The 14,870-nt window shown below is 32.2% G+C and overlaps 1 long non-coding RNA gene across 1 annotated transcript; it reads right to left on the bottom strand.

The window, feature by feature from the left end:
- On the bottom strand, positions 1-716 carry LOC110417147 (uncharacterized). Its single transcript, XR_002445287.1, has 3 exons — positions 532-716; positions 227-456; positions 1-66 (listed from the first exon to the last, which is right to left on the bottom strand). It is a non-coding gene; the product is annotated as an uncharacterized LOC110417147 (long non-coding RNA).
- Positions 717-14,870: the final 14,154 nt, after the last annotated feature.

Raw genomic sequence — 14,870 nt, 5'->3', positions numbered from 1 at the left:
TTGTCGGTCACTCGTTACCTCGTTTGGCACGCCATTACGACAAACTTTCTTCACTTGCACAACTTCCTAGAAATCATTCAAACTCAACACAATTAATTATACTTGATTACGGGCAGCACATCAATCAATAAATCCTTAACCTAGTGTCATAATTTTCATCAACATTATTCACAAACATTTAACTCACAATCCAATACAACACAATGTAATTACATTGCATGTTTACCTTTTGGTTTTACCTTGAGTTCCACACATATAGCTCACAATTTCCTCACATCCATGGTCATCGTTGTTGGGACAAACATGAACAGTTAGCACACATCTCATTTCTCTTGTTTACTTGTGGTTTCAAGACCAAAATACTTTCATATTGTTTATCTGCCTCAAAATCACCATCCATTACAATATCCACCTACATGCATGCATCTATTTCTTTTAATTCTTGGAAGACCTTTGCTGCGACAACATTTTCACACAATTACCAACTCATTTCCTCAAGAAATTCATAACCAAAATCAAAGTTCTACTTACCTTCCTTAACTTGGAACCACTAGGTCAAACCTTCTCTATTTTTCTTCTTTCTCCTTTCTTTCTTTCTTTTTTTCTCTTTTCTTCCTTTCTCACTTTGCTTCTAAGCTAATCCTTTCTCTTTTTCTTTCCAAGGGTGTGGGTTTTCTCAAGGAAAAATCATTTTGCCATTCCTTAGTGTGGGCGGATTCTCCCAAGTTCCCCACACTCAAATTTCCTTTCCTTTCTTCTCTCACGGGCAGATTGCCCAAAGTTTGGTCGTTTTGTCATTTTCCTTTTACTTTCATGTGGTTAAAATCACAAGGTAAAAAAGCCTTGGAAACCTTTTCACCTGCCACCATTATTGTCCATTCTTTTTCCATTATTTTCTTTTATTTCCTCTTTACAAGTCATGCCAATCAATTCTTCTCTTTGTTATTATCACTACCTCCTATTGGTGGCTTGCTCATGCAATGTTTCCTTTTATTTCATTTGCCTTACATTTCACTTGTATTTTATTGCATTTCATTTTCATTTTCATTTAATGCCACCTTACCACCCAATAATATTTCATGCGATGATTATACCTTTTCCTTTTTAAATCACATTACCATCCTTATGTTGTTTACTATGGGCTATCTTTGCCAAACCATGGTTTTCTCTCATTTAAATACTTTTTATTCCTTTTTCTCTTAGTCAACTATCACATGGTAGGGTCTCACATGTTTCCAACTAACTTCCTCCTTTTTGCATGCAATAATTTACTTGTAATAGTAACTTTTACATGTATATCTCATATTCCTCATAATCTACCCTTCCTTGGTTAGTAAATGTCTATTTAATTAAAATTACACATGTCCTCAAACTTTTCTTTATTTACCATTTAATCCTATAAACTTTCATCTTTTACAATTTGATTCTTCTAACATGTTTTAGATTCTAATTTTCTTTTAGCTTCCTTCCTTTACATGTGTACAAACAAAATATAAAATTTACACTTTACCAAGGTATCACCATAATATTTAAATATATACTTATCCGAGCTAGCTTTATTTAATAAAAGCACGCGAGTCGCACTAACGTCATTTTTCTTCTAAATTCTTTCTTACTTCTTCTCCCCCACTTAGATTAACTATATACTTCTTCTTCATGACTAATTTCGACAATAGTTAAAATATTAATATTTTAATATTATTTTATTAATAACATTTTATTTTATTCCAAAATTTTTCACTTCTCCTCTAGACCCAAAATGTCTCACTTTGTCCTAGTTTACCTCTGATTCACCTTTTAACTTGCTAATTCATCCTCGATAAAAATATTATTATTTAATTACTATTTTTTCGTATATGAAATATTATATTCCAAACTATTTCTTTCACCCTTCATCACTCTTAAACACTCTAATTAACTTCAATTAGTATTTGATAAGCTCTATTAGCCACTATATCCGAGTACGATGTGTTACAGTGTTCTTCTTCTGCTCTACACCATCCACCACCACAAAGGCCACCTCAACATTTTTCCATGTCTCAAAAGATGGAAAAGCTTAAACTTTGAATGAATCACTATATAGCTTGTATGTAGTCCATTAAGTAGATGATGTGTGATTATGCTAAGCATGTTGGTATGAATATGGCTTCTTTTCCTACTTTGCCAGATGATCTCACAGTGGAAGACCAAAATGATGATGAGGAGGAAAATGATCTCTAGAGGTTGATCGTCAATCAAGGGAGTACTCATTTTCTTTACTTTTCATAACATTGGGGAAAATGTTATTTTTAAGTATAAAGGGGAACTTTTAAATTTAGTCTTTATGTTAGTAAATTTTCATTCAATTTAATGCATCTTCTTTGAAAAAATTTTCAACTAAATGTAATTTTGTTAATTTCCTCTAATATACTTATCCAATGATGAGAACTTAGTGATGCTTAATCTTGATTCTTTGAAACATAAGAATATTATTTGAGTATTATATAAATTCTTCTACTAAGCTTCATTGTTAGGATAAGATTTATACATTTTGAGCACTATGTCTTTTTCTTAGATTCATTGTATATTTAAAAAAGGCTTAGGTGAATGTGAATTTTTGAATATGTATTGAGTTTTAGAATTTGTGAGATTCTTTCTCGAGACGAAACCTTAGGCTATACTTAGTTAAGGAGATGATTTAGGTCATATTTGGACCGATTAAGCCTTTGTAGTATACCTTGACATAATATATCCTTAGTTTCCCCCCTTTTAAGCCTAATGTAACCTTTTCTTTATTTAAACAACGAATTATTAGCTTAGACCCTTGCATAAAATTTGAATCTTGCATCCCTCACTCCTAATTGCACAAGTCAATCTAAGAAATGCATGAGCTAAATAGTAAAGGAGATAGTAAGGATGAAAAGTGAGGAAAAGTTCAAAAATATAATTGTATTCATCTCACTACCCAATAAAGAATAAGTTTTAGGGTGTAATATTAAGAAAAAGAAAAAAGAAATAAGGTAGAAAAAATTTGATGAAATATTGAACACAAGAAAATTTTGATGAGAAAAGGGTATTCTAAGTGAAAGAAAATAAAGCTCTAAATAGGACCTAGATTAGCTATGTGCTTAGGGTGATTTAAGCTACATATTATTTCATATCCTACCTTGAACCTAGCCATATATTACAAGTTAATTACAGCCTCATTAGTCCTGAACTTAGTGTTGGTTTACATTAGTGGAAAGAGAGATGAAAAGTAAACTTGTGAAATTCAATTACTAATTTGAATTTTACAAGAATGTAAACTTGTCCAGATTGTATAATGCTCTAGGTGAAAAGATTGCTCACACACATGGAAATCTACTTAACAATAAGCTTGTGTTTGAATTAAAACATGAACTTGATAATATTTATGTGTTGTTTACGATTGAGAATATGGATTAACTTTCGAGGATATTAAAGGTGATTAATAAGTTTGTGCAATTGATTTCTACTTAAAAGTTTATCTTCATTTAGGTTATTTCATTTTATTTCATATTTCGCTTGAGGACTAGCAAAATCTTATTTTTAGAGGTGTGATAACTCTATTTTATAAAGTTATTTTGACACATTTTGAGAGCTTAAGTAGCTAGATCTTAGAGGTTTTATGTTCAAATTTTACTATTTTAGATGTTTTTTTTCTAGTTTAAGTTGAATTACATATTAAGTAGTTAATTTAAGTTATTTTATTTAAGTATCAATTCCCTTGAATAAGGTTTCGATACCTAAAACTTATTTATGAAAAATAAACATTTTTGAATTGATTTTTGGATGCTTTTGGCTTTCCCACTTTAGCCAAATCTTTTCAAAGGTTTTGTGTGTCTTTGAAACTATTTGAATGGTACTAAAAAATCCTCTTGCTAAATGCATAACTAAAATTTTAATTGTTGTTTTAAGAATGCATATTTGATGAACATGTACTTTTATTCAAACACTCTTCTATTATCTTGTCCACCTTCCCCTTGTCTACTCACTTAGTTTTATAACTCACAAATGTAAACTCTATTTGTTTTTCTAATTCATAACTTGTTAGGTCACCATTTGTGGAAAAGTCTCCATCCATCGTATTAGTAGGTCCATTACATTCTAATTGACTTTACTTATTTTAAGTCTGCTCTATTGGTCAAAGTCAAATTATGTTTTCTATTTGCTTGTGTTGAGGCACATTTATATATTTGTCCAATGTTTGGCATTTGTTATTTGAATATATAATGAGTTACATACTATATGGATGTTTGAGCACATTATGGTGTACTTTGTTGTCTTGCGAGACATAAACTCCATTTGATGGTTTTTAGATGATTATATATATATACATAGATATTCATCTCATGTTATTATCTTTCATCTATTGATTCTATCTATTATATCTAAGGTTTGTTGGGTTAAGTAAGCCTTGCCCATAGGGCCATTATGTTCGTTATTACCCGAATTTGGGTTGTGATAAAAAGTTTGTATACAAGGTCTATTCAATGAATACAAGGGGCATTAGAAAACTTATCTCTTCTCAGTTTTACTACTTTAATTGAAATTGCTTGGAGGACCAATTATATGAACCTTAGGTAAAGGTGAACTATTCATGTTAACAAAAGGAACTCCCCGACAGTGAATGTAATCCAGAAAGGAGGTAGAGAAAGAAAAGGCCATCAACGTAATCTATAATCTAAGTGAGACAACCTAAGAAAAAGACAAGGTCAAAAGGTTAATTCTCCTCCATCGTTTGCAATCCACTAGATAGAATGATGATGTTTTTCGAATAGTTGATTAGAAATAAATAACTGAGCATACCCTATGTTTTCACAACCATCAATAACAAAAGAAAAGTCTAACCTAAGGTGTTGCAATTATCAACATATAATTGGTCATCAACTTGCTAGATGCTAGAACTTGCATAGAATATTTCATCGGAGAACGTAAGCAATAAAAATGATGATTGGGAACAACATGATTTAAAATAATCCACTTTTGAGTCATTTAAATCCTTAAGGGCATGCAAATGCAATTATTCATAATCATCAGGAGAATTCTTCTTTCCTTCATCCAAGCTAAGGATGAACATGTCGTTACCATGGTTACCTCTTCCACTGTGAGCTCATTCATGAAGACACCTAGTTTTAGGCATTTTTTCAATCAACTTAGTTTTTAAGGGAATCAAGGAAGGAAACAGCTACAATGATATTGTGGATAGCTAGAGAACAATACTTAGAATACAACTTTTTGGGACAACTAATGTGGAAGATGGTTAACAGATATAAGAATGTCATAATGATCATGAAAGTAAACATATGCATGCCACATTACCATCATAACAAGCTTGTTGATGTGGAGTGCAATATCAATGGGTATCTTATCAAAAGGACATTTATTCTATGATAGATTCTTGATGAATCTCATACATTGGCCCACTTTGAAAGTAATGAAAATAGACTTGAAAGTATACGTTACCCCATGACCATCACTTCTTTCAATAATAAAGAAATTAAAACTCTATGACAAATTATCGTGAATTTTAACATGGAGTTTTACTTCCATGTTGCCATTACAAATGTGGCTTATCATGCCTTCATAGGAAGAAAATTCTTGCACTTATACAACGCCATTCCTTTCCTGCATCATCAATGCATTAAGGTTATTAGAAAGGGAAGGAAATCTTCGTTCTAACCACTAAAACATCATTCAAGCAACATAAGGTGAACTACATCAAAGATTTTTCCTTTGAAAAGCTAGCAAAGGATGGTGAAATGACCATAACCAAACCAAAAGATGCTCCATTTCCATGATGAGAAAAGTATTCCCAAAAGAAAGGAAAAAGTAGTGGAAAGAAGAAAAATAAGCAAGGAAGGAAGAGAAAATGTTCAAAAGTAAAGGAGGAAAACAATTCACTAGAATAATCTCCTACACATGTGAAGATGGGAAAATAACCTATTACTTATGCTGGGGTTTTGGGTTTGGAGAACATTTTCTCTTGACCTCATACCATAATAACCACTAGACAAGTTACCGTATTGTTTTCAAATGATGGGAGAAAAAATGTACAAGCAACATCGCCTGCAATGGAGCAACTTCAAGATTAACTCAAGCCACAGGGTGACGAGTTAGAGGAGATAAATTTAATTGAATGAAAGATTGCCAAGCCAGTTTTTATAAACAACAACCTTTCAAGAGAGCAAAAAATAACACTACTTCAGCTTCTAAAGGAATTACAAGATAAGTTCACTTGGACTTATAAGCAAATGCCTAGATTAGAATAGAAACTCTTTATGCATGAGTTACACATCTTTCCTATAACCAAACTAGTGAAGCAACACACACGAATATTGTTCATAAAATAAATAGCTAAATAAAGGAAGAAATCAATAAGCTCTTTATGATTGGTTTCATCAAACCAAAACTTCACCTTACTTGTTTAGTTAATGTGGTTCCCATGCAGAAGAAAAATAGAACAATCTAAGTGTGTGTGCATATTAGAAATTTAAATAAGGCATGCTTGAAGATGTATTTCATTTTCCAAATATCAATACTTTGGTGGATGCTACAATTGGTCATAAGATATTCTTGTTCATTAGTTGATTTAGTGGATATAACCAAATAATAAGGTGTTTAGTGATGTGGAAAAGCCAACCTTCAGAACTTTATTTGGTAACTTAAACTATAATGTTATGCCATTTTGATTAAAGAACACAAGCACAACTTATCAACAAGCCATGACAACAATCTTTCATGACATGGTGCATGGTTGCACAAAAGACAATGTGGACAACATAGTAGTGAAATCCAAAGAGGCTTATGATCATTTTGGAGTTTCAAAAAAGTGTTCGAGTGATGTCAAAAGTATAAGATATGAATGAATCCTTTAAAATGGACATTTGGATCAGCCACCTTTAGTCTAAAACAATGTTCATGCTTTAACCAAGCGAAATTGATTAGAAGAGAAGATAATGTACTTGCTCATAAGAATTTCAGAGAGAAATCAAAACTCTACTTTATTTTGGATTTTACTTATGTGAATTTTTTTTCAAAGTAACTCTCATATTTATAAGTTCAGAAGATTTACTTTCTTATTACAATTCTAACATTTTTATCGTTTTGCTAAATTCCTATTAGCGTTTACATTTTTACACTTTTACACTCTTGATTTTTTCTCCAAGTTGTTTCTCAAATTTCTATTAGAATTGTACATAAAAAGGCTTTGAATTGAGTTAGCACCAAAAGAGACAAGTTTCTTAGTTAGAACTGCTACTTGTGCTGATAATGTCATAATGGGATCCACTTCATGAAGTCCAACTACTTTCCCATACATTAATCTCTTTGCTGGCCATTGGTACTTGTTCGATGCCATCTCTTCTAACAAGTCATATGCCTTATCAATTGACTTTGCCATTAGAGCTCTTCTTGTAGTAGCATTAATGGTGGTTCGAACATAAGCACTCAATCCATTGTAGAACGTTTGCACTTAAAGCCACTTTGGAAGACCATGATGAAGGTAAAGCCTAATCATGTCCTTGTATCTTTACCAAGCCTCGCACAACAATTCAGAATCTAGATACATGAATGATGTGATATGATTCCTCATTTTCGCTATCTTAGCTAGAAGAAAAAACTTAGCAAGACACTTCTAAGTAAGGTCATCCCTTGTTGTGATGGATCCAATACGGTGCACATTCAACCACACTTTAGCTTTGTCCCCTAATGAAAAATGGAAAAGCCTTAAATAGATTACATCATCATGACTCCATTGTGTTTAAAGGTGTCACATATCTCTAAGAAGTTTGAAATATGGGCATTTGGATCATTATTTAGGACAGCCTTAAACTAGACTGAAGTTTGGATCATGGTGATGATGGTCAGCTTAATCTCAACATTGTTGGTTTGAATAGCCGACCTTCTAATGCTTGAGGGCATCTTTTGTACTAAAGAAATAGGAAAACTCTTGAGCAACGATCCTCTTCCGCTACTCGCTTTTGGATTTGCTACTCAGCCTGTTAATCAGCCATTGTATCAGCTTAAGCATAAATTGTTTGATTTTCTCATCAAAGTCGTTAGAATGTTTTTTCGATCTCTGGATCACAAGATAAAATATCTAAGCTTTTTACTCTTCTCATACAATTACTGATTAAACCTAAAAAATAAAGAAAGAAAACTCAAATTAAGACTAATCTATTGAATTTTAAAATTAGCAAATTAAAAAGGAAAAACAAATCTCTGGCAATGGTGCCAAAACTTTTTATTTATTTAGTACATGCAAGTATATGTATCGAACAAGTAATATAGACAATAAGTCTAGAATCGTATCCCATAGAGATTTACTCCTAATTGTTCACTAAGTATTAAAATTATGACAAAAAAATCTTATTCAAGTAACTCGATTTTGCAAACAATCAATTAAAAACTAAATTTAAACAAAAAACTAAACTAATTAACCAAGACTAGAAATCCACTAGAAAAAAAAATAGATTAAACCTAGGATTATGGGTTCATTCAACACTTTATCTGACATCTATTTCTCTCAATATTTACATTCATGGGTCATTTTTCTAACTTAGAATCTAAACCTATACACAAGTTATTAAGCTAGTCTTCTAATTTGGCTATATATGACATTTAGGCATATATCTACTCTAATTACAAATCAGATCACCAAAGTGACAGAGTACTTTCATATTCAAATTCACAAATCATTCAATTATTGCCCAAACAATCAAAAGCATTAAAAAATATTTGAATAACCAAGACCATACCCATTCACATTATATAAAAGAGAAATAAATATTCAAATTATGTGTTGAAATCCATCACAATCCTGGAAAAATAGTTTAGCCGATAATAACTAATAAAAACATCATCCAAAGGAAATTAGCCATGAATCCAAGTCAAAGAAATTAAGAAAAACACAAAAGTAGAAAAAGAAACTAATAGTTAATGCTTTTCGATCTCAATTCTCTCACAAATTCTCTAACTTTCTTGCTTCGTTCTTATCATGAACCAAATCGAAGAGTCATGATCAACACACAAGCCCAACAGATAAGGCCCGCAAAACACAAGCAAGCCCCAAAAATTCGAATCACATTAGAACATATAATATATAGCCAAAGGTCTTTCACATCAAACGTATTTACAATATTACTCAAATTTAAATACATAAAAATTACCCTTTGGCACATAATTCATACGAAATACTTAACATAGTATTACAAGCCATACAGTTGCTAACAAGCAGGTTTGTCTCATAAACCCTTGACACAATAATAAAATATGGCAACGCAGTGCCTACATATCACAAAAACTGAACTGAAAACTAAAAGACCCAAAGTCAAACTCAACGACATGGACCCATCGAATAAGAGACCTATCAGATGTCAAAATTGGTCTGTCAAAGGACAACACTAGCCATACAAGTCCAATGGCTTATTTAGCTACACATGGTAGAAAGAAATGGTTGAGTCATCCAATACTCAGTGAAAGGATGCATCTAATTCAAATAATATTGTGTAGATAATGTATGTATATAAGCATTTACAATGCCATCAAGCATATTCTAGCAAACATCTTCAAGAATAGAGGCATGTATCAAATCATCCCCAATGTGTACTCTTTAAATCTCACCAATCACATATATGTCATTACGTCTCCACAAATAATGCATATCAAGTTAGGCTTACCTCAGAAGCCATTGCAAAACTAGTATCCATAGGCACACCATAGTTGCCAAAGACTAATATCAAATTCAAACTCATTTTTGCTTGCTTCAAAGTTATATCACCATATACTAATCATCATCATTTACTTCTCAATAATCACATGATTCTATCGCTATAACTTATCACTCATGATTCAAATCATAATCATTAAGTGGTCTTCCTTAAACATAATCAAATCACATATGGTGGCCAACCGATGAAGTCAGACCACATACGGCATTGAAACAACTGACCAAGAATCAAATCATGCTCTAAGTCAAAATATTCAACAGAGAACAAATCACATTTAATGATAAAATAGTTGTCGGAGAATCAAATCAACATCCAAAATCTCTCATCGTTGGATGGAATACAAATCCCCAATTAAGGCCATCATGCATTTGATTCCATATATATACCCTTACACATCAAAGATTATTCTAAACGAGCTTCAAATATTAACTAGCCTAATATCATTTCTAAATGCCCTTGATCCTCCAATGCATCAAACACTCATAATCCTTAAAGAGGATATCTGTCTAAAGTAAACTACTCTTAGACATTCATAATCATAATCTGACATCATCAGATCCACTAAACCTCCTAGTCTAGGATTAAATATATGCCACTATCTGGCTTGCATTAAGGTACGTAGACACAGATTCACAGAATATCAATTCACTAGCCTAGGCACATCTATCTAGGCAATTATGTACACACACAAGCACATACACAGACACACATATCATTCAGGTACCATGGTAGCACATTTAACATACACACACACATGCATTTATTCAAATAATAAACCCCACTCATAGTAACAAGCAAAGGCTATTTCATAGCCAAATCAAGCTTATCTTGCCTTCAACAATTTTCCAACTCACCAATACGTTACTAGCTCTATTTTCTCCTTGAACAAATCAAAACAATAATTATCTTTTCACTTTCGAAAGTTTTTGGCATTTGAAACTAGGCTTTATTCCAATTACTCATAGTTATAAACCTAAGTTTCAAATCTTAAGTTAAAAGGGTTTAAACCTTTACCTCAGAAGCTGGGTTGTTCAATCTTAACTCTCAATTCCCACCAAACTTAAGGGAGAAATTTTTACCAAAGCTAGAGCAAATAGATTTCTAAGTTATCAACCCATTAAATTGAAAATCAATTGGTAAAAAGATATAATCTTATCTCAGTTACAGTTTCTCAAGCTCCAATCTACTTTAAATGAGCTCAAAATCCCACTTAGGGTTTAAGGTTTCAAAAGGCTAGAGAGTGGGGAAAGTTCTTCTTTAGTTTCAAAATGGATAGACGACCTGAATTTTTTTTTTTTTACATTTTCTAGTTGATCTATCAATAGAAGCATTTATCGATAAATCCCACTAAAATAATTTTAGGCGTTGACCTTTATCTATCAATAGATTTCTCGAGTCTATTGATAAGTGGTGCACTAAATCCCTTTATATTTTCCTCGTCGAGCTATTTATTGATAGGTTCCATGGATCTATCGATAGATACCTCCAAGCTCCTTTGATATTTGTCTCGTGTAGTCATCTATCAATAGATTTCACAAATCTATCAATAGTTTTCATCTAACATACTTCATTTGTTCCCAAATGGACATCTATCGATAGTCAAGGTGAATTTATCGATAAATGTTCATCCAAATTGCTTTTCCAAGTCTTCTATCTTATATCAATGGATAGATGTAGAACATCTATCGATAGATCATGTCTAGATTTTAGATTTTTCACTTCTCCAAATCTCTAAACCCACTCATTTAAGTACCTAATTCATTTTCATTCAAATCACACTTTAAATCATTAAAATAACTCAAGGTTCTTGTGCAGATACTCAAATGTAAGATTAAATCTCAACCTTAAACCTCAAACTTTACGGTTTATCAATCATTTAACTAGAAATTTGCCTAAATGTCATGAAGCATTGCTTTCATACACTTAGCATATATCAAATATCATCAAAATCCTCAAATACACAAAAATTTCAAGGCCATTCTAAATATGCATGTGCATATTCTCAAGCCCTCAAACACATGTAAATATTTAAATTAATTCTTCAAATAGCTTAATTTACACCACATAGACCATATCAAAGCTAAGAGTGTTACAGTTCTTGGCTTTTTTTCTCCAGAATAGTTGCTTGTCATCCTCCTCTGAAAACCTTTAAACAAGATCCATTACATAAGTTCCAAATTCCTTAATTTCCAAAGTTTACTTTTGGAAATCTATCTAGCGTCACAGCCTTGATCTCCTTAGCACCATGGCATCATGATCATAGGATGAAGTATGGTGTTCATCAACATTGTGGTGCCATGGTGCTACTATCCTCAATGCAGTGGCCCTCTACTCTTTAGTTCAAGTATGGGTTGTTGCCCATCACTAGCGTTGCGACTTCACTCTTCCAGCTCTTTGATGCTCTGCGTTCTAGATTTTGTATGATGCATTGGTGCATCATAATGTTGCAGCCTTGGTCTACTCAAGGCCACGATCCTCTTTTTTGTATATTACCTTGATGCAGAACTATAACAGTCTAGCCTCTTCTAATATGATTTTCACCTTGATCTGTTCTGAACTGGGCAAAATGGTAAACATGAAAGTTGTAGTCCTATTTCTTAGTTTTCCATTGGTTTAGGAATCACATCAATTAGATTACTTAGGTAAAGTTATCTTTAAAATAATGCATAATGTACAAATGAAACCTTGACCATACTTGCACAAATTTTCATCAAATAAACCTTTCTCATCAAAAAATCTTACAAGAATAATAACAGAATCAATAATAACTATACTTAAAGTAATTTAAAATAAAATAGCATAAAATAAACTAAAAATCCTTAAATTAAACTAATCAACATATAATTAAAATTAACTAAGAAAACACCTAAAAGTACTAAAATTTGAACCTAAAATCTCAAAGACCTAGTTACTAAAGTCCCCAAAATGTGTCAAAATAACTATATATAATAGAGTTATTAGTAGCAAGTAGTGAATCAGTTTCCACTTGAATGTGTCTAAAACCTTTATCCCAGCATAACTTAAGCCCTTGGAAAAGAGCCCAAAGTTCAATAGTTAGTGCACAAGCAATTCCAATTTTAAAAGTAAAACCAACAAGCTAATCACCATTGACATCCCTTACCAAACCACAAGTAAAAGCTAATCCTAGTTTTCCTTTTACATTGTCATCTACATTCAACTTAACGAATCCTTGCTTGGTTTTCTCCTAAGCTATCATCCCTCTCATTGGCATAAAGCTTTCATTGTTACCCAAAATATCCCAAGCCTCTTTTGCTTTTTTCCATATCTACTACCTAGCATTCTCTAACTAGTAAAAATCTTCGAAAACACCCTAATTCCTCAAATACCACAATAACCATATGATATGTGCAAATATCAGTCCCTAAGGGATATCATTTAACAATATAGAGCTAGACATGTTTGTTAATACCCATTGTTGCAAATCCATGTTGAAAAACTCCCCAACACTCAAATTTGGTTTTATTTGTAACCATGTTGCCTTTGAGGTACTATAATATTGCAAAGCATGAAGAAGGTTATCAATGGAATTATCATAATGAGGGCACTGAGTGGATATAACCATATTCCTGTGAGTCAACCAATCCTTTTTAAGTATAGAATCATGCAAAATACGTTATATAAAAAGCCTCACCTTCCTTGAACTTACAAGTCTCTAAACATTCTTCCAATGGTTCACTCTCGACAAAAGGCTGGTGGTTTAACACTCATAAGCTGACTTAACTAAGAAGTCGCCATTACTTGTTAATTTCCAAAACCAATATCTTCTTTACCATTGATAGGATCCAAAACTATTAAAAATCCTCTCAATTCTTTCTACAACACAAATGGGAGGTTGAAGTACTTGAAGCAAATATAAAAGCATAGAGGAGAAAACACTCTTAAATAATGTAATCCATCCATCTATTGACAAGATTTTATTCTTCCATCAAGAAATACACTCTTTAATTTTAGTAATGATGGAATAAAAAAAACTCATTTTTTATGCCCTTTGTATAACGGTGCTCCCAAATAGATTATTGGCAACTTTTTGTGTGCAAAACCTGTGGCTGCCTTGATGATTTCTACCTTGGAATTCACTATTTTATTGCCCGTAACAAAACAGCTCTTTTGGTAGTTTTTTTTTTTTTTTGCCCAAAGACCATCTTATTCTCTTCTAAAAATTTCAATATTTTACCCAAGGAAGATCCTTTTCTATTGTTAAAAGTTATGATATCATCTACAAATGACAAATGGCTTATAACCATAAAATGTCATGAGGAAAAATGTATTGAAGAGAACTGTTCATATAGAGCATTAGGACCCTTAGATAAATAATGATAAAGATATTGAATCCCCTTGTCTCAAGCCTCTTCCAGATTTAAAATAACCAACAGAAGTCCCATTAATTAATAGCGAGAACCAATAGTTAAAGACACATTTTTGGATCATGGAAACCCACTGCTCATTAAAGCCAAACTGCCTCAACATTTTATATAAAAACTCCCAATTCAAACAGTTATAAGCTTTCATCATATCAAGTTTCAAAACAACATTACCTCCTTGAGTTTTCTTATCAATCTAAAAGAGTCACGCTTAAGCCAAATGTATGTTATCTGAAATTAATCTGCCACTGACAAAACCACTCTGATTATTTGAGATTGGTTGAGCCAGTATTTTTGCAAGTCATTAGCCAAGAGTTTAGTAACTATCTTATTAAGGATTGTACATAAACTAATGGGACAAAACTCATTCCATTGCAAAGGATTAGAAACTTTTGGCAATAAAACAAGAGTTATCGAGGTTACCCTTTTAGGAAATTACGCATCATGAAAGAAATCAAGTACTGCCTCCATTAAATCACTTGATATGATTGTCCAATTTTCTGCTACAAGTTGCATGAAATTATGATGCTTCACTAAAGCTTGCAAAAATCTGAATGAAAAAGGCCTTTTTGTAGCCAAATTAGAAATGGGTATTAGTAATGGGCATGGTCAGATCCGTCTCATTTTAGATGTTGCACTTGAGTAATAAAAAATAATTTTAACCATTCATGGTTAGACAACATGCGGTCTAACATTTGAAACATATGTAAAGGGATTACCTTCAAAACTAGCATCAAGGAGTCCACAATCCAATAATGTC

This window comes from Theobroma umbraticum, unplaced genomic scaffold (assembly GCF_002168275.2).
Source record: "Theobroma umbraticum cultivar Fairchild unplaced genomic scaffold, ASM216827v3 scaffold_51.0, whole genome shotgun sequence".
NCBI lineage: Eukaryota > Viridiplantae > Streptophyta > Magnoliopsida > Malvales > Malvaceae > Theobroma > Theobroma umbraticum.
The sequence above is the reverse complement of the archived record's forward strand: the minus strand, read 5'-3'. Positions and strand labels throughout refer to the sequence as shown.